Source organism: Argentina silus (assembly GCF_951799395.1).
Source record: "Argentina silus genome assembly, chromosome: 10".
In the NCBI taxonomy this organism is placed as follows: domain Eukaryota; kingdom Metazoa; phylum Chordata; class Actinopteri; order Argentiniformes; family Argentinidae; genus Argentina; species Argentina silus.
This window is the reverse complement of record NC_139664.1, coordinates 23,298,762-23,325,178: the sequence shown is the minus strand read 5'-3', so window position 1 is coordinate 23,325,178 and position 26,417 is coordinate 23,298,762. Positions and strand designations below refer to the sequence as shown.

The 26,417-nt window shown below is 41.3% G+C and overlaps 1 pseudogene across 1 annotated transcript in view; it reads left to right on the top strand.

The window, feature by feature from the left end:
• LOC310811367 (cytochrome P450 3A27-like) overlaps window positions 1-26,417 on the top strand; it is a 72,033-nt pseudogene that overhangs the window by 23,537 nt on the left and 22,079 nt on the right. Inside the window, exons 8-17 of the transcript in view lie at window positions 6,667-6,722; window positions 9,114-9,213; window positions 9,347-9,460; window positions 9,946-10,034; window positions 10,145-10,238; window positions 10,649-10,717; window positions 10,849-10,924; window positions 11,133-11,293; window positions 14,378-14,597; window positions 14,801-14,967. The product of the transcript in view is annotated as a cytochrome P450 3A27-like (transcript). The remainder of the gene's footprint in view (window positions 1-6,666; window positions 6,723-9,113; window positions 9,214-9,346; window positions 9,461-9,945; window positions 10,035-10,144; window positions 10,239-10,648; window positions 10,718-10,848; window positions 10,925-11,132; window positions 11,294-14,377; window positions 14,598-14,800; window positions 14,968-26,417) is intronic.

Sequence of the window (26,417 nt, the reverse complement as noted above, 5' to 3'; positions counted from 1 at the left end):
CTACATGATTTGCAATATAAATTGTGTCGGATATGTTGAATAAAAGGTAGATGTAGGCCTTTTTTAAAGGCAAAACTAGAGAGCCCCTTTTGGGAAATTGGGAACGCAACAGCCTATTCTTGAGAACATTGTGAGGTACCGCAATCTCTTTGCGAGGGAAGCCTGTTATCTAACGCAATCATATTTCTTGACGTTTCCCTGTCATTGTGTCTGTCATCTCCATCAGGAAGTTTCAAAGCACTATGCTACTGTATTTGATAACTACCCACTCACCCCATTCAGGATGGCTAAACATAGACAATATGTAAAGATCACTGGAGACAACTGAATGGTTTTATACTCAGAAAAGACAAATACATTCATAGAGACATTCTCGAGACTGCACCTGTAGTGTGTTCACTGTATGTCCACAGGAGTGTAAAGAGGATCAGGCTGCCCTGATGATGGAGGCAGCAGGACCGGCAGCTTTCGCAGCCTACACCCCACTCCCACAGAGGACATCAAGACGGGCTAAGGAAGTGGCTAAAGAAAGAAAGGAAGAGAAGGAGGGTTGGAGGAGGGAGATGGAGGAGAGAGCGGAAGAGGTGGAGGGAGCCCAAAACCTTCTGCATAAGGTGAAGGAGCACACCGATGCAGAGAAGGAGAGGCTGAAGGAGGAGAGAGAGAGGGTGGACAAGGACAGAGAAATGGTGGACAAGGACAGAGAAATGGTGGAGAGGAAGAGGAAGATAGTCAACCATCTTAAAGATAATATGGAGAGGAAGAGGAAAGTGTTGGATAGAGACACTGAGAAAGTGAATGAATGCAATGCAATACTCAGTCGCATTCAAAAGACGCAGGAAAATAACAAAAAGGATTTGGAGGAGAGGATTGTCCAGTTGGAAATAAAGGCGAAAGAGGTGGAGGAGGTGGAGAAAGTGACAAAGGAGATGGAGGAGACTTTCCAGAGGGAGATGGAAAAAACAAGAAATGAGATGAAGAGGAGAGAGAAGGAGGTGGAGGAGAGAGAGAGGGTGGTGCAGGAGAGAGAGAAGGAGGTAAAGAAGAGCGAAGAGAGATTAAAGATGAGTGAGAAGGAGACCGAAACAATGGAGGTGATGAAGAGAAGGGTAGAAGAGGTCGACAGAGAGATGGAGAGAATCCTAGAGGAGAAAGAAATGGAGGTGAAACAAGTGACAGAGAGGATGGAGGTGATGAAATGGGCAGAGGAGGAGAGAGAAAAAGACAGGAATGAGAAGAAGAAAGAAAAGGATATTGAATGGATGAGAAAGGAGTTGGAGGTGATGAAGAGAGTAGAGGAGGTGGAGAGAGAGAAGGAGAAAATCCTGGAGGAGAAAGAATGCGACGTTAAACGTGTGAGAGAAGAGATGGATGTGATGATAAAGAATATGGTGGAAAGGAGGGAGAGGGAAGTGAAAGAGGAGATGAGGATGAAGACAGAGATGGAGAGAGAGAGGGAGAAGATTGAAAAGGAGAAAGAAAAGGTTATTGAATGGATGAGAAAGGAGATGGAGGCGGGTATGAAGAGAGAAGAAGAGATGGAGAGAGAGATGGAGAGAATCCTGGAGGAGAAAGAAAGGGAGGTGAAACAAGTGAAAGAGAGGATGGAGGTGATGAAATGGGCAGAGGAGGAGAGAGAGAGAAACAGGAGTGAGAAGGAGAAAGAAAAGGATTTTGAATGGATGAGAAAGGAGTTGGAGGCGATGAAGAGAGTCGAAGAGATGGAGAGAGAGATGGAGAGAATCCTGGAGGAGAAAGAATGTGACTTTAAACACGTGAGAGAAGAGATGGATGTGATAAAGAATATGTTGGAAAGGAGGGAGAGTGAAGTGGAAGAGGAGATGAGAAAGATTACAATAGATGTCGTGAAGTGGATGAAGACAGAGATGGAGAGGGAGAAGGAGAAGATTGAGAAGGAGAAAGAAAACGATATTGAATGGATGAGAAAGGAGATGGAGGCGGGTATGAAGACAGTAGAAGAGATGGAGAGAATCCTGGAGGAGAAAGAAATGGAGGTGAAACAAGTGAAAGAGAGGATGGAGGTGATGAAATGGGCAGAGGAGGAGAGAGAGAGAAACAGGAGTGAGAAGGAGAAAGAAAAGGATTTTGAATGGATGAGAAAGGAGTTGGAGGCGATGAAGAGAGTAGAGGAGGCCGAGAAAGAGATGGAGAGAATCCTGGAGGAGAAAGAAATGGAGGTGAAACAAGTGAAAGAGAGGATGGAGGTGATGAAATGGGCAGAGGAGGAGAGACAGAGAAACAGGAATGAACAGGAGAAAGAAAAGGATATTGAATGGGTGAAAAAGGAGTTGGAGGCAATGAAGAGAGTAGAAGTGGTCGAGAAAGAGATGGAGAAAATCCTGAAGGAGAAAGAAGATGACGTTAAACGCATGAGAGAAGAGATGGATGGGATGATAAATAATATGGTGGAAAGGAGGGAGAGGGAAGTGAAAGAGTTGATGACAAAGATTACAGAAGATGTCGTGAAGAGGATGAAGACAGAAATGGAGAGAGAGAAGGAGAAGACTGAAAAGAAAAGAGTAATGGCGGCGAACCTGGAGTTTGCCAGAGAGAGCATGGAGAGGGCTTTCCATAAAGGGAAACAAAATACAGGTATGCCCTCCATTATCTGCTTACAGTGCATTCTAAGCATGATCCTTTTGGCTTCTCAAATCACCTCAAAATAATTTAGATTTTATCTATACAAATGATAAGACAATTTTTCTCTTTCAGATATTTCAACACAGAGACAATTCTGGAAATCCACAACTATCCCGAACTTACTACCACAATAACTACCCTGCATACTACCACTATAACTACACTTGCCGTTTCAATTCTCTTTCATTAAAGTCATATTCAAAGGCAAACTGTGTGTCATGTTTGAAATGCTGTATTTTACAAGTTGCATAGCTGTAAACTATGTTGAGTGATGATGAGTTTAGGAAGAAAAGGTATGTAAAAAAATGAATACTCCTGCACACACGATTGTTACCTCTGCTTATTTATTGTGTCGACGTTTCGGTTTATGACCTTTATCAAAACATTTTTATCTGTGAGGTCTGTATTCCTAACACCACAAAAAGACAAAGTGGTGGTGTTAGGGTTTTTTACATTTACAAGTTGAGGAAGAAAAAACATGGCACATGTATGCACATGGGTTAGATTAGAAACAATCTGGGTAAACCTTAATTTGAAGAGGTATGCATGAGGTCTGTTATGTTTTTCTCTATATCCCATAATATTGATTACAATGATCAACATATTTGTACCCTGAAAAGAACCCAAACTGAACAAGTTCCCCATTATAAGTACCTGGGCATTTAGATAGATGATACACTTTTAAAATACATGTTGAAAAAGTGATCAAGAGTTTGCGAGTTAGACTTGTACTTGTTTTGTAAAGAAATGTCTTGCTTCACCTTTGATAATAGGAGGAAGATTGTCTTGGCAATGCTCCTCCCTGTCCGTGATTATGGTGACACAATTTAAAATCACACGACAGCCTCAATTCTTAAACCACTAGACCCGATTTATCACTTCATTTATCAGTTCATTTGTAGGCATGTTTTCTGTACCCACCATTGTCTTTTGTATCAGTCTGTGGGTTGGGATTCTTTGACGTTGAGAAGGGCTTATCATTGGATTTCATCTGTATATAAAGCAGTTCTTTTAAAACTCCCATTTTACCTCACATCATTGCTTTTATGGCGACTTAGTGGCGATCAAACTTGCAGCTTGTTACTATTTAATGTCCTACAAGTGATTACAGAATTGAGAAGAACTTTTTAGCTGCTGTGCTCCTTAGATATGGAATGATCTTCAGGCTAGACTGAGGTTGGAGCACTTGGTCCCTTACACTTGTACCATCATCTGCTTTTTAGTGGACAATTTATGCAATAAATACCTTTTTTACACAAACATCTTGAATCAGAATGGGTCAGCCCTAGCCTCTTACACAAACAGGGTCACAGTCAATGGGTACAAAACTGGAGCAAACATGTGTATACGAAGATACTGTACCTCGACTCCTTTCCAATCCAAAAGAAATGTGTGCTTCCCTTTCCCTTCACTCAAATGTTGTGGATGACATGTACATAAAGCTACACACTGGTGCAGGTGTGATGTTATGAGAGCTTTAGCATTTAGCATTTCCTGTGTCCAGGCGTTCTATTCACTTCTAATAGGACAAATGAAGGTACACTTGCCTCATAAGGCTCATTCTTGTTTCATTTGTCCTATTAGCTCCTACTGACCTCACTTTACACAGACACAGAGGAGGAGAGACTCAGACTCATTAGAAGTTTATTACTGGATCAGTTTACAAAACAAAGCAAAACAGCATGGAGCGTACAGTACAGCAGAGCTTGGAGTACCAGACATGAACACACACCTCACATGCACACACACATCGGAGCTGTCACAGTGGTATACCTTGGATCACACACAGACACACACACACACACACACACACACACACACACACACACCACACAAACACACACACACACTCACTCCATCTAGTTTGTTGACCTCTCCATTGATCATGGGGTTCTCAACCAGTGATGTCACCAGGTGGGCAAACTCTGCAGGGTCTCCCAGGCGCGAGGGGAAGAGCACTTGGCGGGCCAGGAATGAACGCACCTTCTCAGGTTAACCCGCCAGGAGAGGAGTGGAGAACAGACCTAAGGAGAGGGAGAGAGAGGTTGTCTGATATGGAGAGGAAGGGGGGGGGGAGGAGTGTGTGAAAGAGTGCGTATGTATGTGTGTGTGTTTACTGACTGGGTGCGATGGTGACCACACGGATGTCCATGGGTGCCAGGTCTCGGGCGATGGGTAGAGTCATCCCAACAATACCCCCCTTAGAGGCTGAATACGCAGCCTGACCCACCTACAGAGAGAGAGAGTGAGAGTGAAGGAAGGGGCTGTTGAGACAGTGTTTGTGTGTGTGTGTGTGTGTGTGTATGTGTGTGTGTGTGTGTGTGTGTGTGTGTGTGTGTGTGTGTGTGTGTGTGTGTGTGTGTGTGTGTGTGTGTGCGTGCGTGCATGGTGCAATGGAGGTCTTGGCGATCTGTTGGTTCTTGTGTGTGATTGGCTGACGGTACTGCAGCATGTTGACCTCTTCCTCACTGCAGGGTCTACTACAGTTGGAGCAGTCAGAGAGCACAGCCTGGGCCCCTGCAACCAAACATACACCCTGAAATATGGTTTGGACAAAGGATCCCAATGTCAAGATAATATTGCTGTAGGGAGGCTAGTCTATGACACAATACCATGTGGAAATGTCAATGATTTCCTAAAGATGAGTGGATAGTGGATAGTGGATAGTGCCTGGTGGGGTCGCAGACTTCAGGCAGATTGTTGACCTAATACGAAACATTAGTACTTTATTTGGACATTATATGATACTTTTGAAGCCCTGAAATAGTGGGAGTATGTTTACAAATGTTTTTTTAAAAACCCATTGAATTAAAGTTGAGAATCTCTACTTTGACCCCATAATAATTGTTTGATTTCAAATCCAAGTGTAGAGCTAAAAGAACAGAAAATGCTTCCTCTTTCCAATACTTATGAAGAGCACTGTATTCATGTTAATCAGTTGCTTCATTACTGTAATATGTGATGTGTTTTGAACTAGTATTTTGAAATACTGTTTTTAGGAGCCAATGATATAAAACAAGTGCATACATGTAAAGAACATAACACATTTTTAGAGGAGTTCAAATATGTAAAATTCAGTATTACTCGAAAGAAAATATTTGCCCAAAGATATTTGCCCCATAGTCCTTCTTGAATCAATGGGTCTGCAAACTATTAAAATCCGATAGGGATCAAACAGGCAGCAACTATTAGCAGGATGTTAAGATAAAGGCTGACAATAACATCACTGAGTGTTGCCCTCTGCGCAGGGATCCCCTTTCAATCATTCACTAGCCATGGCTTCAACTTCACCTCTCACATACTCTTTCGCCTGTGTTTCATGATCTGAAACACAGGTGTCATGACGGGATAAAATAATCACTTCAGCAGACGTGTCCGGGGTTACTCAGAAGAAGCGATTGAACCTGTAAAGATGGGTTACCTTCCGTACTTCTCCACCGAGACATGGACTCTCCTTGCCTTACTCATCTCTCTGATCGTAGTGTAAGAAGTTTTAATAAAAAATATTATTTGTTAGTTAGTTAGTTGTGATAATACATACAAATGATAGTATTGATAATTACAGTTATCTAACAGTTTCAATGATACCTATGACTTGATCGTTTTGCTTTTGTTTCAAGTCAGATTGTTGATTTATATTTGTTCTGACCAGGTATGGATACTGGCCATATGGAATATTAAAAAAACTAGGCATTCCTGGTCCCAAACCCATCCCTTTCCTCGGGACGATGATGGGATATAAGAAGGTTTGTAGAGATTAAGCCCATAAACAACAACATTGTAGACTCATCCATGATGTGTGTTGTTGTGGTGAAAGCCATGGGAGCTGAATATGAATTGTTTTACCCAGAAAAATGGGCAATAAAGCTTTTGAACGAAAACGAAAAGAGAGGAGTGAGAGCCGGTCTGTAGTGGAAAAGGGCCATCATAAACTAAGCCACAGTTCAGGTTTATGACAAGCATTTATGAACTGGCTATTTTTTTGTTTTGTTTTTTTGTTCCCAGGGTGGTTTCACCAATTTTGACACAGAGAGCTTCCAGAAATATGGGAAACTGTGGGGGTGAGTCTGCTAAACTGATCCTGGTTATTGTTAACTATGATGGATATATATATCTCCCAGTGTCTACAGTATACACTCTTAAACCAGGCGGACACCGTGCGATTTTCACAAACACAGACGATCCAACCGACGAAATGGTCTCATACACCAAGACAAATGATCTGTCTTGATGCAAGTACACTGCCCAAGCAACAATTTCATGCTTCCACATTAATAATTTGAATCTGTTATTGAGCGATTTAAGTTTTAAGCTTTTAAGTATTCTGTAGTATGGTCCCAAACACAACTTGTGCGTTGCCAATGTTTGACAACAATCCTATATTGCCTCTGAGCACGTCTCAAACTGCATGAATAAAGAGGAGCCACGACATGTCAGAATTCAAATCGGAAGTGATTGTGTCTTCCCTCCATGTCATTGAAAGGGCAAAAATGTAATTAAAAAAATAAAGAAAAAAAGGGTTCTAAAAGCATTCTTTGGTTGAATAACTCTTATGGGTTCCATTTGCAGTGCCCTGCGTAAGTAATGGGACAAGCATTTTTTCTTCTTTTGCATTATGCAAATGTCCAAATTAAGCACTCATGTTTAGTATTTGGTCCCCAATCCTTTGTATGCAAAAGTGCAAAAGTCTGTGACCCATTGACCCAACCAGACGCTGGGTATCTTCTCTGGTAATGCTCTGCCAGACCTATATTGCAGCGATTGTTGTTTGTTTTTTTAGGATGTTTTGCCCTCCTCTTCAGCAAATTAAATGCATGTTCTATAGGATTCTATAGGATTCACTTTTTGCCCCTGAATAATTTCCTAGTTGCTATGGCAGTATGTTTTGGGTCATTGTCCTGCTGTATGGTGAAATGCCGTCCAATGAGTTTGGAGCAATTAACTTGTACTTGGACTGACAAGATGTTTCTGAACACTTCCGAATTCATCCTCATCAAAGGAGACAAGTGAGCCAGTTCCAGTGGAAGCCATACATGCCCAAGCCATAACACCCCCTCCCCCATATTTCACAGATGATGTGGGATGCTGTGGATATTGGGCAGTTCCTTTTTTTCTCCACACTTTACACTTGCCATCACTCTGGTACATGTTTTTCCAGAACTCTGCAGGCTCTTTTAGGTACTTTTTAGCAAACCGTAACCTGGCCAGCCTGTTTTTGTGGCTAAGTAGTGGTTTGCACCTTGCAGTGTAGCCTCTGTAGTTCTGCTGGTGAAGTCTTCTGCGGATGGTAGTCTCTGACTCATTGACACCTACCTCCTGGAGAGTGTTCCTATGGGGCAGTTGTTTTGTTTAGTTTTTTTTAATTATGGTGAGCATTCTTTGGTTATCCACTGAAAGTCTTCCTTGCCATTTGCGATTTCTTAGCTCACCAGTGCTTTCTTTCCTTTTAATGAAGTTCCAAACTGTTGATTTTGGTAGGTTTAAGGTTTTGGCTATGTTTCATTTTTTTCTGATATTTCAGCATCATAATGGCTTCCCTGACTTTCAATAACATCTCTTTGGTCCTCATGTTGACAAGACACCAATAGCAGACTGCACAAATTATGTGACGGAACACACCTGACGAACACACCTGTCAAGCCAATTGTCCCATCACTTTTGTGTAGCCTGAAATAGGGGGATTATGCATAAAAGTGTTGTAATTTCTGAATGATAAACCAATATGTACACAAATAACATCAAATAAAAGATGAGAATCTCTACGTTCTCATTTCAACTCCAAAAAGAAGAAAAAATGCTTCACTGTCCCATTACTTTCGCACGGTACTGTATAACCTTCTGTGGAAAAGGGTTCTACATGGAACCCAAAAGGTTTCTTCAAAGGGAGAGTGGAAGAAGAACCCTTTTTGGTTCTAGGTAGCACTTTTTTTCTAAGAGTGCAGGATCTGTGATGGGTCTGTCTGTCTCTATCTACAGTATATTCGCTTGAATGCCACAGCCTATTTGAGTATTGTTGCTGACCATGTGCATCCCTTCATGGCCACAATTGACCCATCTTCTAATGGCTACTTCCAGCATGATAATGTCAGCATGATAATGTCACAAAGCAAAAGTTGTCTTAAACTGGTTTCATGAACATGACAATGAGTTCAGTGTTCTTCAGTGGCCTTCCCAGGATCTGAATCCAATAGAACACCTTTGGGATGTGGTAGAACGGGAGATTCACATCTTGAAAGTGAACCTGAAAACTCTGCAGGAATTGAGTGATGCAATCATGTCATCATGGACCAGAATCTCAAAGGAATGTTTCCAACATCTTGTGGAATCAATGCCACGAAGAATTGAGGCTGTTTTGAGAGCAAAGGGAGGCCCTACCCAGTATTAGTATAGTGTTCCTAATAAAGTGTTGGGTGAGTGTATATCTAACTATCTTTGTTTTTGCTGGTCTGTAGGATCGATGATGGCCGTCAGCCCATCCTGTGTATCATGGACACAGCCATGATCAAAACCATCCTCATCAAGGAATGCTACTCCCTTTTCATTAACAGGAGGGTAATACGCTAAATTGAAGTTGTAGTATGGGGAAAAAAACATAAGGGCTCCTTAAATAGATAATATCATTGTTATTATAGCATTATTAATATTAGGTTAATCTTGCAGTATATCATTATTATTATTTTTCTAGAATATCTATCTCAACGGGCCTCTGTATGACGCCGTGTTTATCGCTGAGGATGATGCATGGAGACGGATCCGCAGTGTCCTGTCTCCCTCCTTCACCAGTGGGCGGATCAAAGAGGTACAGTCCCATCTCTCCTCTCCTTCTTTCATTCATTCCTTTATACAACACAAATAAATGAATGACTAACAACTCTGACGTGTGTGTGTGTGTGTGTGTGTGTGTGTGTGTGTGTGTGTGTGTGTGTGAGTGTGTGTGTGTGTGATTTGTACTATGTGTATAGTGTGTATTCATTGTTGTTTGTTGTTGTGTGAAGCAGCAACTTTAATTAATTAATCTAAGACAAATTTTCATCCGGGACAATAAAGTATATTTGATCTTATCTTCGATAAGTTCAGTGGTCAGATGACAGAGTATAGAATAATAGTTCATCTTTGGAGTCACTTATTCTTTGACTATATACATAATGTATCCTGTATGGATGTATATTCTCAGGCTATATAAACATTAAAATAATTCCTGTTTCAAACATGATATTAATATATGTTTTGCACATATTAATCCACGTATCAATTATATTTTTCCATGTATCCTTCCCAACTCAGATGCTCGGGATCATGAAGCAGCACTCTGGTAACTTGGTCAGCAATCTGAAGAAGACGGCCGATAACGATGAGCCCATTGAACTAAAGGAGTGAGTATTTATCTCCGAGACGATAAGGTGAATTTGTAATTTCAGTGAACTCCCCCTTTAATTTTGTGGTTGTGGTTCTGGTGGTCAGAGATTGTGTGGTTGTGTTCCAGGTTCTTTGGACCATACAGTATGGATGTGGTCGTCAGTACTTCATTCAGTGTCGACATCGACTCCCTCCACAACCCCTCCGACCCCTTTGTGACCAACATCAAGACATCTTCAGCCCACTGTTCCTCACAGTCGGTACAACTGCCCCCATATAGCTTTCAGTCATTTTGTGCTTAATAAATGAAGCTATCGATTTCATTGATTAGACTGACATAAACCACACTGCCAATGGTTTGCGCTCTACTCATTTGACAAACACATGGGCCCTGTCCAGAACCAACCTCTAGTTCCTAAATGCTGGACACTTGGAGATCTGAGTGGATTGGATACAGAAGTGTCTAGGGATAGAGCCTAGGAGTTGTTTCTGGACAGGGCTGTGCATTGAATAGGATTGGAGTCACGTATCATGGTATTTCCTGTTCCTGTTTGTAACCGTGGCATTTCCTGTCCGTCCAGCATTCTTCCCCTTCATGGGTCCTGTTTTGGCAAACATGGAGGTATCCCTATTCCCTGCCTCGGTCACAGATTTCTTCTACGCTGTCTTTCAGAAGATCAAGTCCAATCACGTGGCTAGCACCAGGAAGGTATGCAAATATAACTGATCAAATATACGATCTTCAGCCAGTATTGTGTAATACAATTGTAGAGATTTGGTAGCATCTGGTAGTTCTCATGTGATTTTGATCTGACGTAAGCCTGCTTCCAGAGTCGGGTGGATTTCCTGCAGCTGATGATAGACTCGCAGAAAGACAGCAACTCAAAGGGAGAGGAGCAGAGTAAAGGTGCCTGCCTTAAACACACACACACACACACACACACACACACACACACACACACACACACACACACACACACACACACTGTATACTAGCATCTAACACACACACATACAGTACCTAGCTCAAACACCTATACCTACAAACACACCGTGGAAATACTCTACTTCGTCCCTTTCTCACACCTACCACCCCATTTCTCCCATCATCATAGGATTGAGTGACCATGAGATCTTGTCCCAGGCAATGATGTTCATCTTTGCTGGCTATGAGACCACCAGTAGCTCTCTGTCCTTCCTGGCCTACAATCTGGCAACCAACCCTCACATCATGACCAAGCTGCAGGAGGAGATAGACACTGTGTTTCCCAACAAGGTAACCCCTCTGCAGACTCCTATATAGTACTATTCATGTGGAACAGGAAATATGATAGTGACAGTGTTTTAGAGGGTACTGATGAGTGTGTAACCCCTGTGCACTGCAGACTCCTACAGATGGTTAGATAGGTGACAGTATTTTGCAGTGTGCTAATGTGTCTGTAGCATCCCTGTGCAGACTTCTGCCCAGTATTATTCATTTGAAACAGGAAGTAGATAGGTGTTGTTGGAATCTTCAGAACAGTTAAAAGGCCAGTACCTGAGGACCTGAGGGATCTACAGGGTATATACCTTAAAAGCATGTCTGACATGCAGTGGTGTGCGTGACCATAGAGTGATTTCTAAACTAATACAATTATCTTAAAATAAATTATAAAACTAACAGGTAATCAGTGCAGAGACTTGTGTGATATGTGCTCTCCATCTGACTCGTGCTGCTGCATTCTGTATCATTTGCCAATAGCTTTCTTTGGTCGACCAGACAGGAGAGTGTTACAGTAATCAAGGCTGCTAGTAATACAAGCATGCATTCGTCTCTCAGTGTCAGCCTAGGAGAGGAAAGGTTGCACCTTTACAGCTGTGTTCTGTAAAGGTCCATGTAATATTCAAGCTTTCTAAAAGCTTCCTAACGGTTGTAATGACTATCTTTAATCGGTAGCGATCAGGGAACAAGATCCCTTATAATAAATCCCTTATGAATAAATATTTCATTTACGAACGCTGTTTTGGTTCGGAAAACACGCTTTTTAAAATGCAGTGTCCTACCTGACATTCGGTTTGCATATAAACATGTTGTTAGTGCCAGGGGTGTTCTAGGGGAGTAGACTGACCTTTCTCTGGTGGCTGCCTCTCCCAATCGTGTGCGCATGCAGAAACACAACAGCTAATGTCCAACACTGCAAGTTCATTTCGGGGGGATATATTATTATTAGGGAGGATGTTGTTGTTTGGACAACTTCAGACAGAATTTCTCCACGATGGCAGATTTCCGACAAACTTACTTACTCTTCTTTAAGTGATACAAATATGTTTTAGTCACATTCTTGATATGGGTTTCAAAATTAAGATCTGAGTCAATGGTGACACCTTGTTTTTTTGCCTGGTGCTTAGTGTTACTGTAAGTAGTGTCTTTAAGTGTGCAGACAGTTTCTCTCTTTCGGCTTTTGCTCGAATGACTAGTACCTCTGTCTTATCTTGGTTGAGCTGTATGAAGTTCTGTGACATCCATATTTCACCAGGAAATCAATCAAACTGAAATTGTTGGGTGATACAGAAATGTACAGCTGGGTGTCATCTTCGTAACTGCAGTAATTAATATTGTGCTTCCTGATGACACTGACGAGGAGTACAGGCCCTAAAATTCAACTTTGAGGAACCCCACAGGTGTGGTCACCAATGGGAAACAAAATGGCCAGCTAGGTTGGTCCTACACCAGTTAAGAACTGGACCAGAGAGGCCAACCCACTTCTCAAGTCTATCAATAAGGATATCATGGTCCACAGTATCAAAAGCTGCACTCAGGTCCAGCAGGACAAGGACAAAGAGCATTTTGGCATCAGCATTAATTAATTAATTCTAAGGTCATTAAGAACCTAGTTAATAACTTAACAACATAGTGCTATCTCAGTGCTATGATCGGCACAAAAGCCAGATTGGAACATGTCAAATGGGAATAAGGAGATTATTTAACAGTTTGAACACCTTTTTTTCAAGAATTATAATTTTTTTGCTTAAAAAGGGAAGGTTGGAGATTGGCCTAAAATCGCTAAGGACTGAAGAGTCTAAGTTACTTTTCTTCAGGAGGGGTTTCACCATGGTAGTTTTAGGTGCAGATGAACAGACCCCCACTTTGCTGAGCATTTCTGTATGACCACTGCAAAAGAGTTCATAGTGCTTCCATGTGGTGGAAGGTGGGGTAACAAGTCATCAAACACATCTTCAGGTCTTGCCTGAGTGATCCTCCTCACCTAATATTGGTTCTCTTATCTCAGAAGTATGTTGCAAATTCCTCACATTTGTAGGTGGAGAGCAGATCACCAGGTGTCTTGTGGGCGGGATTTATAAGGCTGTCAATCGTTGAAAAGAGCACTGTTTGAGTTGTTATGATTCATTATCAATTTTGAGAAATGATCCCGTCTTGGCGTTTTTTTATTGCCTTATTAAAAGCAGAAAGATGCTCTCGAAGAATATCAAGGTGGACCTGCAGTTTTTGTCCGCTCAGACTTTCTGCAAATTCTTTTAAATTTGGCCACAGCCTTTTTCAGTTTGACTGGTGCTACAGAGTCGATAGTTGCCCTTAGTTTGGTGTTGAAGCTGGTTGCTAAATCATTATCACAGGAGGAAGCTGTTGATGGTGTACTATTCATATTCATATTCATCATGAAATTCTCATCTGCTCAGCGACATGGCTAGATAAATAATAGAGCGAAAATATATTTTTTCCCCACTTCTAATAGACTGACATGCATTCATGTTTAGCCAGGTTTCAGATAAAAACATTACAGTGCAGCTTTCGCTCTGAGATAAGATCAATAAAGGTTTTGCCAGATAGGGACCTAATATTCAAAAGCACCATGGTAATGTTCTCTGGGCTGTTCGGTGCTGCCCGGCCACAGTTAATGGAATGGATACCAAGTTATTCACATTTGAACCACCTGACAGTTTTCTTGTAGTCTGTCGACTGTGATAGGAAATAATAGACTATAGCACATTCAGTATTCCAAGCAGTCAATCCACTAAAAGCAGCCCAGTTTAGTGGCATTTTGACTTCTGATTGATCCTTGTGTACATCTATCATTTACATTGTTCAGTGGAATCTAAATGTATTTTCTTCTAACTATCAAGATAACATTATTTAGCGATTTTTTTGTTTATTCATGTACAACAAAAAAGCAAGTCACTATTACACATGAAATTAGGCTATGCAGATTAGAATAAGTACAGTACTGTGTTCATTTCCCAAAAAAAGAACACAAAAAACTAACAGCTCTTCAGATTTGCGACGAAAAAGAGTTAGTTCTGGGCTACGGCTACGTGAACGACCAATCACTAGTGCTCATGTGAGTGTAATATCCCTGTGCAGGCTCCTATCCAGTACGAGGCTCTGATGCAGATGGACTATCTAGACAGCGTGATCAACGAGTCTCTCAGGTTGTACCCCATCGACTTGAAAGAGTCGCCAAAAAATCTGTTGAGATCAGCGGCATCACCATCCCCAAGGGTATGGTTGTCATGATACCCATCTGGACCTTGCACCGTGACCCCGATGTGTGGGAAGACCCAGAGGAGTTCAAACCAGAGAGGTAATGGGCCACATCTTAACCACAACCACAATATCAATCACAACAGCAACGATAAGAGCAGTGTTCCACAAACAACCATAAAACAAACCTAAATGCGACGACCAAACACAAACAGGTTTCTTCAACCATGTATAACCATCATATTACTGTGATTTAATTGATATGTTCTTTAACCCCTCCTCCTCTGAACTCTCCGTGTGTAGGTTCAGTAAGGAGAACAAGGAGAGCATCGACCCATACACCTACATGCCGTTCGGGTTGGGCCCACGGAACTGTATTGGGATGCGATTCACTCTGGTATTGATGAAACTGGCGATGGTGGAGACTCAACTTCAGGAGGTTCAACTTCACCGTCTGCAAAGAGACAGAGGTGAGACAAAATAATGATAGAATGATTGTAAATATAATTTTGTACCTATGACTTTGTTGCATTTCTATATGTAGCAGAGGTGATTTTGGAATCACACTCGCGTGATGAGGTAGCCCTGCCTGAGACATGTAAACTGAAGTGTCGCCCTCAGACCTTGAGGATGTCCTCTTGGCTTAATAGTAGCGTTTGTGTCTTCCACATGGGAGACCCGGGTTTGAACCCCCATACTACAATTCTGTACTTGCGTACTGCATGAGTATGTACTCCCCATTTAATTTCCCAGATTGCATTTTTCAGTACTAGGCGCCAATCATCCTCAGTATAGGCTACCTACTAAATGATGGAAGTGTGAGATTTAAAAAAAAGCTATTTGTATTTCTGCAAAACTCCCTCGAGACTTCATAGGGCCATTTTAATGTATGTCGACCCAAGAGAGGTTGTCCAGGAGTTTGAGTTTATTTGAATTTATAGTGCAATGCTACCCGAACGTAACAGTGACACTGTATTAGGTAACATTCATAGTGTAACGCTGACATCTGTTTTACTCGTTCCTTCATACTCTAACTGTGTGTCAACTCTCACCAGATCCCCATTGAGATGGACCTACAGAACACTCTGATGCCCATACGGCCCATCAAACTCAAGCTGCTGTCCCGCTGCCAGGAGTCCAACGACAACCAGCTCAAAGCAGACAGACAGACAGTGATGAGGACCTGCCCTGCTGCAGGTCTCTCAGTTATTATGTTACACATAGATCTAGGATCAGCCTCAACACTGGCTACTTTCAAAAATGGGCTTAAAAAAAAAAAGGGCTTCGCTTTTGCCTTAAATTGAAACTAAATTGGCGCTAATAATTGCACAGTGACCCTAAAATGCACTGTGACTTTTATTCTTTTTTTATGTCTTTTATGCGTTTTTATTCTAATTTTTTTTTCATGCTCTTTCCTTTTTATCTATTTTAGAATTGAATTGCCTCTGTGTATGAAATGTGCTATATAAATAAACTTGCCTTGCCTTGCCTTGCCTCGCCTCTGGGCTCTGCTGCTACTGTATGCTGCTCTCTTTGTATCTGTCTATTAGTGGAGGTCCAGGACTAGTTGTACAGAGACAGTTGTTGTCTGTCGTCTGCAGTGCAGGGATTTGCATGTGACTTGTGTATGTTTTGTACTCGTCTGGTAGTGGGTCTCTATCATCACGCTAAAAACGTGTGTATAATCACAAACTAAATCATAACATGAGAATGAACAACATGCCATCAAAACATGACAATAAATAGGTGTTAGATTAGATTAAACTTTATTGTCATTGTGCAGAGTACAAGTACAGAGACAACGAAATGCAGTTAGCGTCTAACCAGAAGTGCAAAAAAGCAGAAAAGTGCAATGTGAACAATATATACAGGTAGAGCAGTATAAGCAATATATGAGCAGTATAAGTAGTGCAGTATAAGCAGTATATGAGCAGTATAAGCAGTATATGAGCAGTATAAGTAGTGCAGTATAAGCAATATATGTATTAACAGTAACATTATAAGGAGAATAAATATAGAATGCAGTATGAACAGTATAAGCAGTATATGAGCTGTATAAGTAGTGCAGTTAACAATGTATTGGGTCTATCTATGGGTATCGTAGTGCAGCAGTGGTCAAAATGTACCTGCATTTTGTCGGTTGAAGTGCCATCTCATCTGTCATAAGATTTGACTTGTAAAACTGAAAAGTAGGATATAACTAATAGCCTAAATGTATAAACACAGACCACAACCAAAAAACAACATGGGAAAATCGTTTACGCATCCTCTGCAGCAGGAACAGTGCAGAGAAAAAGTATGTACAGTAAACCCCATAACTGAATACACTTCATACGCTTCAGCGCGACACAGAACGCCTATACTGCAACAAAGTAAAAAGATGAGACAGACACGTGTCTTCAATAACTTGCATGTTTAATCAAAATTACAAGCATTCGGCACATCGTTAACTTGTAGGAAAGTTTAATCAGGTTTTATCAATTGTATTATTTTAAATGTGAAATAAATATCATCAGTGCAGAGGCTATAACACACTACAAAAGTCACATTAAATCACGGAAAGTAGGCTAGGCTAATTAACGGAACTATATGAATATCCAGCCCGAGCCCAGTCCAGGGTTCTGAAAGCGACAAGTAACAAGTGTGCCCATCAACTGTCTAGATATTAGGCCTATAGGGAACATTTAGTCCTCCACTTTATATCACAGCTAGTATAACGTTTAAAATGACTACAAAACAAAAGCAATATAGTCTACAGTGAACGGCGCATTGTCCATTTGTCATACATGTCCAAACAGACCTGCTCACTTGAATAGGAAAGTAGCGCGGCGGTTCGTTGCTTCAGCAAACCTCTCGATGACTTTACTGTTGAAATCCATCTGTCCCTGAATCAATGCATTTTCAATGGAAAGCATGTCAAGGCCGTTCAGTCGCTGGTGTCTGTTCTGTTCTGACAGATGTATAATGTCTTTGAATCCAGCCGATGCCCAAATAGTCTCCACCAAAAATCATACATGGGAAACAGAACAGCGCATGTTTCGAGGTGGTAGCGGTTAGCCATCTCTTTTTGTCAAACCATTCCTGTTGGCCCTAAACGTTTTATCTCCAACTTCTCTTCCAAAGGCAATGTACTAAACCGCATGGTCAACAAATAATCTACACGATTCATTGTGAAAACTTTAGCTAGCTAGCATTAGCGATAGACGTACAGTAGATGAACTGAATTGCTTTGTGATTATTTCCTGTCATGTCAGACCACGTTAACGACATTAGCGTTTAATAGTTTTTCGCCACCTGTTGCTAGGCAGAATTCATACCCAATATAATTTGCGTGAGGTTTTCCCTGCTTACGCCAAACACGCTCACGTTGTTCCCCTCGCAACGATGGGGCAAGAGTGCTCCGCTGCCCCACAGCAGAAAGACGGGACAGGGAGCGCAGTCCGCACACACTAGTAATTACTAGTAATTAGTAATTACTCCAAAAACAGCACTATACGGATTATGAGTCAAGTTTATTATATTTATACACACCAATTTCACCATTTAATCTATTTTGTATTAAATATAAAATACTTATTATTATTACTAATAAGAAATATGACTAATAATTGTTTCGTATTTGTAATGTACTTTATGAGACTTTATGTTTGTAATGTACTGTAGCGAACGGCGGGGTAGAGTAGCTTGCCTTAAGCGGGTATCGAACTCGCAACCTTCCGCTTACAAACCGGCCGCGCTAGCCACAACACCAAGAGAGTTAACTCACTTGGCGGAGCTGCTAACGGGCCTTACACAGGGTCGTTACACTATCCCCTCCGTTCGGGAGAGCGTGCCCTCACGCTTCACTATACAAGTCTCTCACGTGGACACGCCTCTCAGATGGCCTCACGGGCACCATCCCACTTCTGACACCAATGTAACGAACGGCGGGGTAGAGTAGCTTGCCTTAAGCGGGTATCGAACTCGCAACCTTCCGCTTCCAAACCGGCCGCGCTAGCCACAACACCAAGAGAGTTAACTCACTTGGCGGAGCTGCTAACGGGCCTTACACAGGGTCGTTACAGTACTTTATAAAGAAAAAAACCCTGTATATCCCCAAATTTGATTCTATGCAATATGTTTTTTCAAATGTTGTATTTGTCTTGTAGGCTACTTTTGTGTAAGCCGTATATTGTGGGTAAAATGCACTATAAATTCAAATGAACTTAAACTTAAATGTGTATTGCAGTGGAATCCTAACTCGAGATCCGCGTGTAAATCGAATCAATTTCCCATTGACATGAATGCAAGATTTACGCGCGCGGATTTGGAGTTAGGATTCCACCCAAAATGCGTTGCTATTGGTATCATTATGACGTTGATATGTACATAGAATTGAGAATGTTCTGCAATAATACACAAAGTTCTTGAACTTTTAGTTCAGTGGCATAACGAGCTAAGACGCAACCTGAACCTGTGCAATCAGTATTACCAGAGTGAGATATAAAGAGATTATAACCGGAAGATTCGGCGCTTATACACTGACTGAGGTAGGCTAATGTAGGCCAGAGATGTAGTATAGTTGACATATAGTATAGTTTTATAACACTTGTATTTGTAAATACTTGAGACGGCATAGGCCGACTACCTTTACAGCATTTGGACAAGGGACGCGTAAAAATGTCACTGAGAGATATCTGTCACTAGGAGATGATATTCCCATTAAGTCGAATTCAGCGTTGGATATTTCTATATGCCTAAAAACTCACATCTTTAGAAAGGCCTTCCTTTAGGTCCTGTCCTCTTGTTGTTGTTAGTGTTTTGTTTGTGTTTTTGTTTGTGTGTCTATTGCACTCAACTGCGCAGGCTTTGAAATTGTCGGCTACAAATGAAAAACACATTCCAAATCAAATATATTTTTTATTATTATTAGAGACCTAAATGCATGAATTGAATTAGGGCTATTTTAATTTTGCGGAGGTCTTCTGCTTGTTAGCCTATAGGCTCCTACCTGTACCAGGCCGATTCCGGTTAATAAAATGTGCCCATTATATGGCCACTGATATTTGACCTGTTGGCCACAATTGTAGGCTATATTTCAAGGCGTGTCAACAAACATAGCCAGCCAACCCACACTGGAAGCTGTTGCTGACTCTAACATAGGCCTCTGACAGGACCAAGTCACTTCGAACCATTGCATCGAACGCTGATGAGAGTTGTTAGGCAGTGAATTACCATGATAGTCATTCCAAACCCATTATGACGCCAGCCGAACGCACATTATAGATAATAACATTTCTTTGCTGCCAATCGGTGTACTGGTATTTGTTGACTGATTCAGAAGGGCAAACTCAAAGATTGTTATCCCTTTCTCATTTGGGGAATCTTTCTGACATTCCTGTTGCATTATAGTATGGGTGTGTGGAGATTATTTCAATCATTTTTGTTTGTGTTCTATCTACTGTAGGTGCATAAAAACAATGGAGGTGAAAATATATATGAGTATTGAGGATATCAGGAAGGAGCATGAGAGGATTAAGACAGAGAAGGCAGAGTTTGAGAAAAAGATAGAGGAATATGAGAAACAAAAGAGAAGGGACCAAAAAGTTAGGCAGAGGGAGGAGGAGATCCTGGCCAGAAAGGCAGAAAGACTGCAGGAGGACAGGAATGAGTTCAATAGGGAGAGGGAGGAGATGGACAGTGGGATCAAGATCCTCATGATGGAGATTGAGAAAGAGAAGGAGTCCTCAAAGGAGATACTTAGAAAGGCTGAGAAGGCAGAGGCAGAGTTAAATATGATGAGGAAGGAGAGCGTGAAGATCCAAAGAGACGGACAGAAGGTGGAGCAAGAAATGCTCAGGATGTGGAAGGAGAAGGAGACATTTCTCAAGGCCAAGAAACAGATGGAGAAAGAGATGGAGAAAAATATGGTGGCAGTCAAGAGGAGAGAGGCCCTGGTGATTGAGGCCGAAGAAAGACTTAAGCTGAGCAAGGAAAAAGAGAAGGAAGAGCAGGAGATGGAGACCTCAAAGGAGATGCTTAGAAAGACAGAGAAGGTCGGAGCAGAGTTGCAAATGATAAAGAAGGAGTGGATGAAAATCAAAAGAGACGGGCAGAAGGTGGAGCAAGAAATGCTCGGGATGTGGAAGGAGAAGGAGACATTTCTCAAGGCCAAGAAACAGATGGAAAAAGAAATGGAGGCAGTCAAGAGGAGAGAGGCCCTGGTGATGGAGGCCGAAGAAAGACTTAAACTGAGCCAGGAAAAGGAGACGCTAGAGCAGGAAAAGAAGACCTCAATGGAGATGCTTAGAAAGACAGAGAAGGTCGGAGCAGAGTTGCAAATGATAAAGAAGAAGTGGATGAAAATCAAAAGAGACGGGCAGGATGTGGAGCGAGAAATGCTCAAGATGTGGAAGGAGAAGGAGACATTTAACAAGGATAAGAAACAGATGGAGAAAGAGATAGAGGCCATCAAGAGGAGAGAGGCCCTGGTGATGGTGGCTGAAGAAAGAGCGAAACAGAGTCTGGAAAAAGAGAAGCTAGAACAGGAGAGGGAGACATTGAAGAAGGTGAGCATAGTGACGATTAGAGAGATGGTAGAGAACCTATAGACTAAGTAGATGAAGGTGATTGTTGCTAGTTTTACTATAGCATTTAGTCCATGACCTTCAACTCTTAGTTGAATTTGTCCAATTCTTGTCTCACCTTGCACTCCCCTCTGATGTTACTTTTTTAATTTCAGATGAACGATGGCTCCAGATATGCCCCAACCCTCATGTTCTCGTTGAGAGCGACTCCTCTGATGGCTCAGCTGGTACACAATCAGGCAAACCAGGGGACGAGCCTTTCTGTCAAAAGCCTTGTTGATGTGGCCCTGGCTGAGAGCGTGTGGGGGTGCAGAGATAAGACAGGGGACTGCACATGCCGACACCGTTAGCCTGGAAACCTCAACACAATTGGCCGCTATTTAGGGATACATAGCAAATCAAGTTATATAGTTGTCTTAAGTTCAATAAATTAAGTTGAACATTAAATTAAATTGACTTCCTTTCTCTACCACTGTGACTGCTTGTGGCATTTATTATTATAGAAAGTCTTACTTGTGATGACCGTGATGTATGTAGCTGAAGATGAATGTAGCTATTTATTTTAAGTCGCTCTGGATAAGAGCTTCTGCTAAATTACTCAAATGTAGGCCTAAAGTACATCCGTAAAATAATGTATCCATTTCCTGTTAACCATCTCTAAACCCTAGATGGCAGTATTTACTCTTACACCAGAAACGTGACCAGTTGCACGTGTGGATGCAGAAGAAATAGCCTCCCAGTCTGTTTCTGCAAGGAACTTCTAATTTATGGATTCTGTACATTGTTTTATGTTGAGAGTCTTGTCAAGTCTGAATATCTTAGAGTTGGGGTTTGTCCTCTACCTCCAAATATAAACGAGGACAATCACTTTGTTTTTCATACAGGTACCACTATTGTATGTATTTCTATAATCTATGTTTCTATTACTTTACCATACTATGAAACTAATTGAATATGTTTTTAAGCGTCCAAAAAGCATTGATACCAGCACTCCAAGAATCATTTTGCGTTGCTGCTGCAGCAGCCGCGCAATGTCAACACTTTACACACGCACTGGTGTAGCATGTAACATTAAAATCCATCAACTTCATATCACACCATTGATGATTGGTGAACTTGTTGGATCAGTTAAGGCCTGTGCCAGAAATCAGTACACACACCAATCAAACAATGGGACTATAACAGGCACATACAGTGCATTCTGAAAGTATTCAGACCCCTTCACTTTTTCCGTATTATGTTATGTTACAGCCTTATTCAAAAATAGATGAAATTAATTTTTTTCCTCATTAATCTACACACAATACGCAATAATGACAAAGGTGCTTCAACAAAAAACGTAAAGGGTCTGAATACGTATGTAAAGGTGATATTTCAGTTTTTTATTTTGAATAAATTAGCAACAATTTCTAAAAACCTGTTTTTGCTTTGTCATTATGGGGTATTGTGTGTAGATTGATGAGGAAAAAGGCTGTAACATCACAAAATGTGGAAAAAGTGAAGGGGTCTGAATACTTTCCGAGAGCACTGTACTTACATCTTGATTCACAGAATCACACCTCGTACACACTTGCAAGTGATAGCAACGCCTATCACCTGTCCCAATAAAGGGATGCTACAAGCGCACCATTTCATCCTTTCCACTCTTCACTCTCTGACTGTCTGAAGTGTACTGTAGTTGTGTTGTTGTAGCTGGGTACACCTCAGCCTATGATTCTCATGTGGCGTTAGGTTGAAAAGTGTACTGTAGTTGTGTTGTTGTAGCTGGCTACACCTCAGCCTATGATTCTCATGGGGCGTTAGGTTGAAAAGTGTACTGTAGTTGTGTTGTTGTAGCTGGCTACACCTCAGCCTATGATTCTCACGGGGCGTTAGATTGTCTCTGATAGAATCCTACGGTTCAGCTCAACGATGATTTTCACCTTCTGAGCACCTGTTAACTCTCTGAGCTAACAGGCTAACCTGTGAGCTCTCAATTCTTTGTTATTGTTGGACCCTAGCTCGACGATAATTCCTCAGGTTATTATTAGAACTTGCAAGGTCACATGTGTAGGCTACAGCTAGCACTTGGGACAGACGGCTAACTAAGTTACTTGTTGTTTCCGGACAGCTGAGAACCTTGGCTAGCTTTGACAAGGTAATATTGAGAAATATTAGCACCCTGTTTGCAGGAGGGTTGGTCAGCTTGTGTTTGTAGCCCTAGGACTACTGAGCACTTTCTAGTAATTAATAATTTACTAGCTAGTTACCTCGTATAATGATCTGGAACATACCAGTTCTCTCTGGTGTGGGACTAGCACCATATCTAACTATGCGGGTACCAGTTCCCTGTGGTAGCACGTGGGTGTAGCAATGCTGAGGTGTGCTGATATTATACCTGTTTGTTGCATCGTGCGCTGTATCTAAACTAACCCCACAACTAAGTCAACTAATAAACATGGGCTACGCATATCTTAAACATGCCTGTGTGTGTGTGTGTGTGTGTGTGTGCGTGCGTGCGTGTGTGTGTGTGTGTTTGTGCGTGCTTGCGTACATGTGTTTTTTCGGGGATGCAGAGAAAGTCTTCCAGCTGTTCCAATGAGAACATCCATCCATCCATACATACATAGACCTATGCATTTAATTCTGGTTTGTTTATAACTAAGAGGAAGACACATTTATCATCAAAAACCACTAGTTATCATCAAAAAGGATGGTCACAGTTTGCTAAAAAAGAGTCCCTAAAAAACCTGCAGAGGTCTCGTAAAAGATATTGTGGACAGATGAGATTGTATCATGGACTAGAGTGACAAAAGTTTGGAGAAAAAAGGATCTGCCCAAGATCTACAGCATACCACCTCATCTGTGAAACATGGTGCAGGGGGTGTTAGGTGTGGGCATGTATAGTTGCCATTAGAACTTGCTAACTTGTCTTAATTGATGATTGTACCTGCTGATGGCAGCAGCAGAATGTATTCTGAAGTGCACAGAAACATCTTGTCTGCTTGAGTGCAAGCAAATGCCTCCAAATGCATTGGATGGAGCCACACCATACAATAAAACAATGACCCAAAACACTGCCATAGCAACTAGTGGAAAGATCTTGATTGGCCAAGTCAATCTTCAGATTAAAATTCAATTGAACATGCATTACATTTCCCTAATGATAAGAATTTAGGCAAAAAGACCTCAAAACAAACAACAACTAAAGATGGCTGCAGTACAGGCCTAGCGGAGCATCACCAAAGAAGATGCCTAGCGTCTGGTGGGGTTAGTGGGTTGCAGACTTCAGGCAGTTATTGTCCACTAAATACTAGTGGATTGTCCACTAAATACTAAACATGACTGCTTCATTTGGACATTTGATAAGTCTGTCCCATTACTTTTGGGTACACTGAAATAGGGGGATTATGCATAAAAGTGGGGTAATTTCTAAATGGTGAAACCAATGTGTATACAAATACCATCAAATAAAAGCTGAGAATCTCTACTTTAACCTTGTAGTAATTGTTTAATTTCAAATCCAAACGTTTGATAAAGTTCTTCATAACCAACATCAGGGAGATGTGACCAGAGAGTGGATCCTGGCTATAAGGGCACACTCTTGCCAACACACATTCTGGTGTGACATGTGGGATGTCTTATTGATCTATGTTGCTTTGGCTGTCTCCATGTGTGGATCATTGTAATCAGGGGTGGGGCTGGCCTTTTAAACACCTGTGCTTTGTTTCATTCAGGGAAAACAAAGAGATTTTTAACATTTCTTTTAAAGAGACAACACACATTTTCTGCCATGCCTCTGTCAATTGATTTGGCTTTAATCAATGGTTTCTTCTTGATGTTGTGTACATGTTTTCATGCCTATGTCACCTTTCAGAGGAAATCAAGGAACCTATCCAGATCTGATGTCGTATTAGATGAGTCAAACCCTGTCAGAACATAGTTTGCTTTTGCTAGATTCTTTTCTTTTCTTTTGTCTAGTATTGGTATACATGGTCGAAATTATGCACTCATATTTAGTATTTGGTCGACAATACTTTGTATGCAATAACCGTCTGGGACCCATTGACCCCACCAGGTGCTGGGTATCTTCTCTGGTGATATTCTGCCTTTTTTTGCCTTTTGCCCAAAATCTTACCATCAGAAAATGAAATGCATGTTCAATAGGATTTAAATCCAAACATTGACATGGCCAGTCAAGAACTTTCCACTTTTTCGCCCTGAAAATCTCCCTAGCTCCAATGGCAGTATGTTTTGGGTCATTGTCTTACTGTATGATGAAGCGCCATCCAATGAATTTGGAGCCATTTACTTGTACTTGGACTGACAAGATGTAAATAAATGATTCTCAATTATGGTGAGCATTCTTTGGTTATCCACTGGAAGTCTTCCTTGGCCTACTAGGTAATTTGCGATTTCTGAGTTCACCAGTGCTTTCTTTCCTTTTAATGAAGTTAAATGAAGTTCCAAACTGTTGATTTTGGTAGGTTGAAGGTTTTGGCTATGTTTATTATTTTTCCTGATATTTCAGCATCATAATGGCTTCCCTGACTTTCACTAACATCTCTTTGGTCCTCATGTTGACAAGACACCAATAGCAGACTGCACAAATTATGTGACGGAACACACCTGACGAACACACTTGTCAAGCCAATTGTCCTATCACTTTTGTGTAGCCTGAAATAGGGGGATTATGCATAAAAGTGTTGTAATTTCTGAATGATAAACCAATAAGGACACAAATAACATCAAATAAAAAATAAAAATCTCTACGTTTTTATTTCAAATCCAAAAAGAAGAAAAAATGCTTCACTGTCCCATTACTTACGCACGGTACTGTATAACCTTCTGTGGAAAGGGTTCTACATGGAACCCAAAATGTTTCTTCAAAGGGACAGTGGAAGAAGAACCCTTTTTGGTTCTAGGTAGCACTTTTTCTAAGAGTGCAGGATCTGTGATGGGTCTGTCTGTCTCTATCTACGGTATATTTGCTTGAATGCCACAGCCTATTTAAGTATTGTTGCTGACCATGTGCATCCCTTCATGGCCACAATTTACCCACCTTCTAATGGCTACTTCCAGCATGATAATGCACCATGTCACAAAGCAAAAGTCGTCTTAAACTGGTTTCATGAACATGACAATGAGTTCAGTGTTCTTCAGTGGCCTTCCTTGTCACCGGATCTGAATCCAATAGAACACCTTTGGGATGTGGCAGAACGGGAGATTCACATCTTGAAAGTGCACCTGAAAAATGTGCAGGAATTGCGTGATGCAATCATGTCATCATGGACCAGAATCTCAAAGGAATCAATGTCACGAAGAATTGAGGCTGTTTTGAGAGCAAAGGGAGGCTCGACCCAGTATTAGTATAG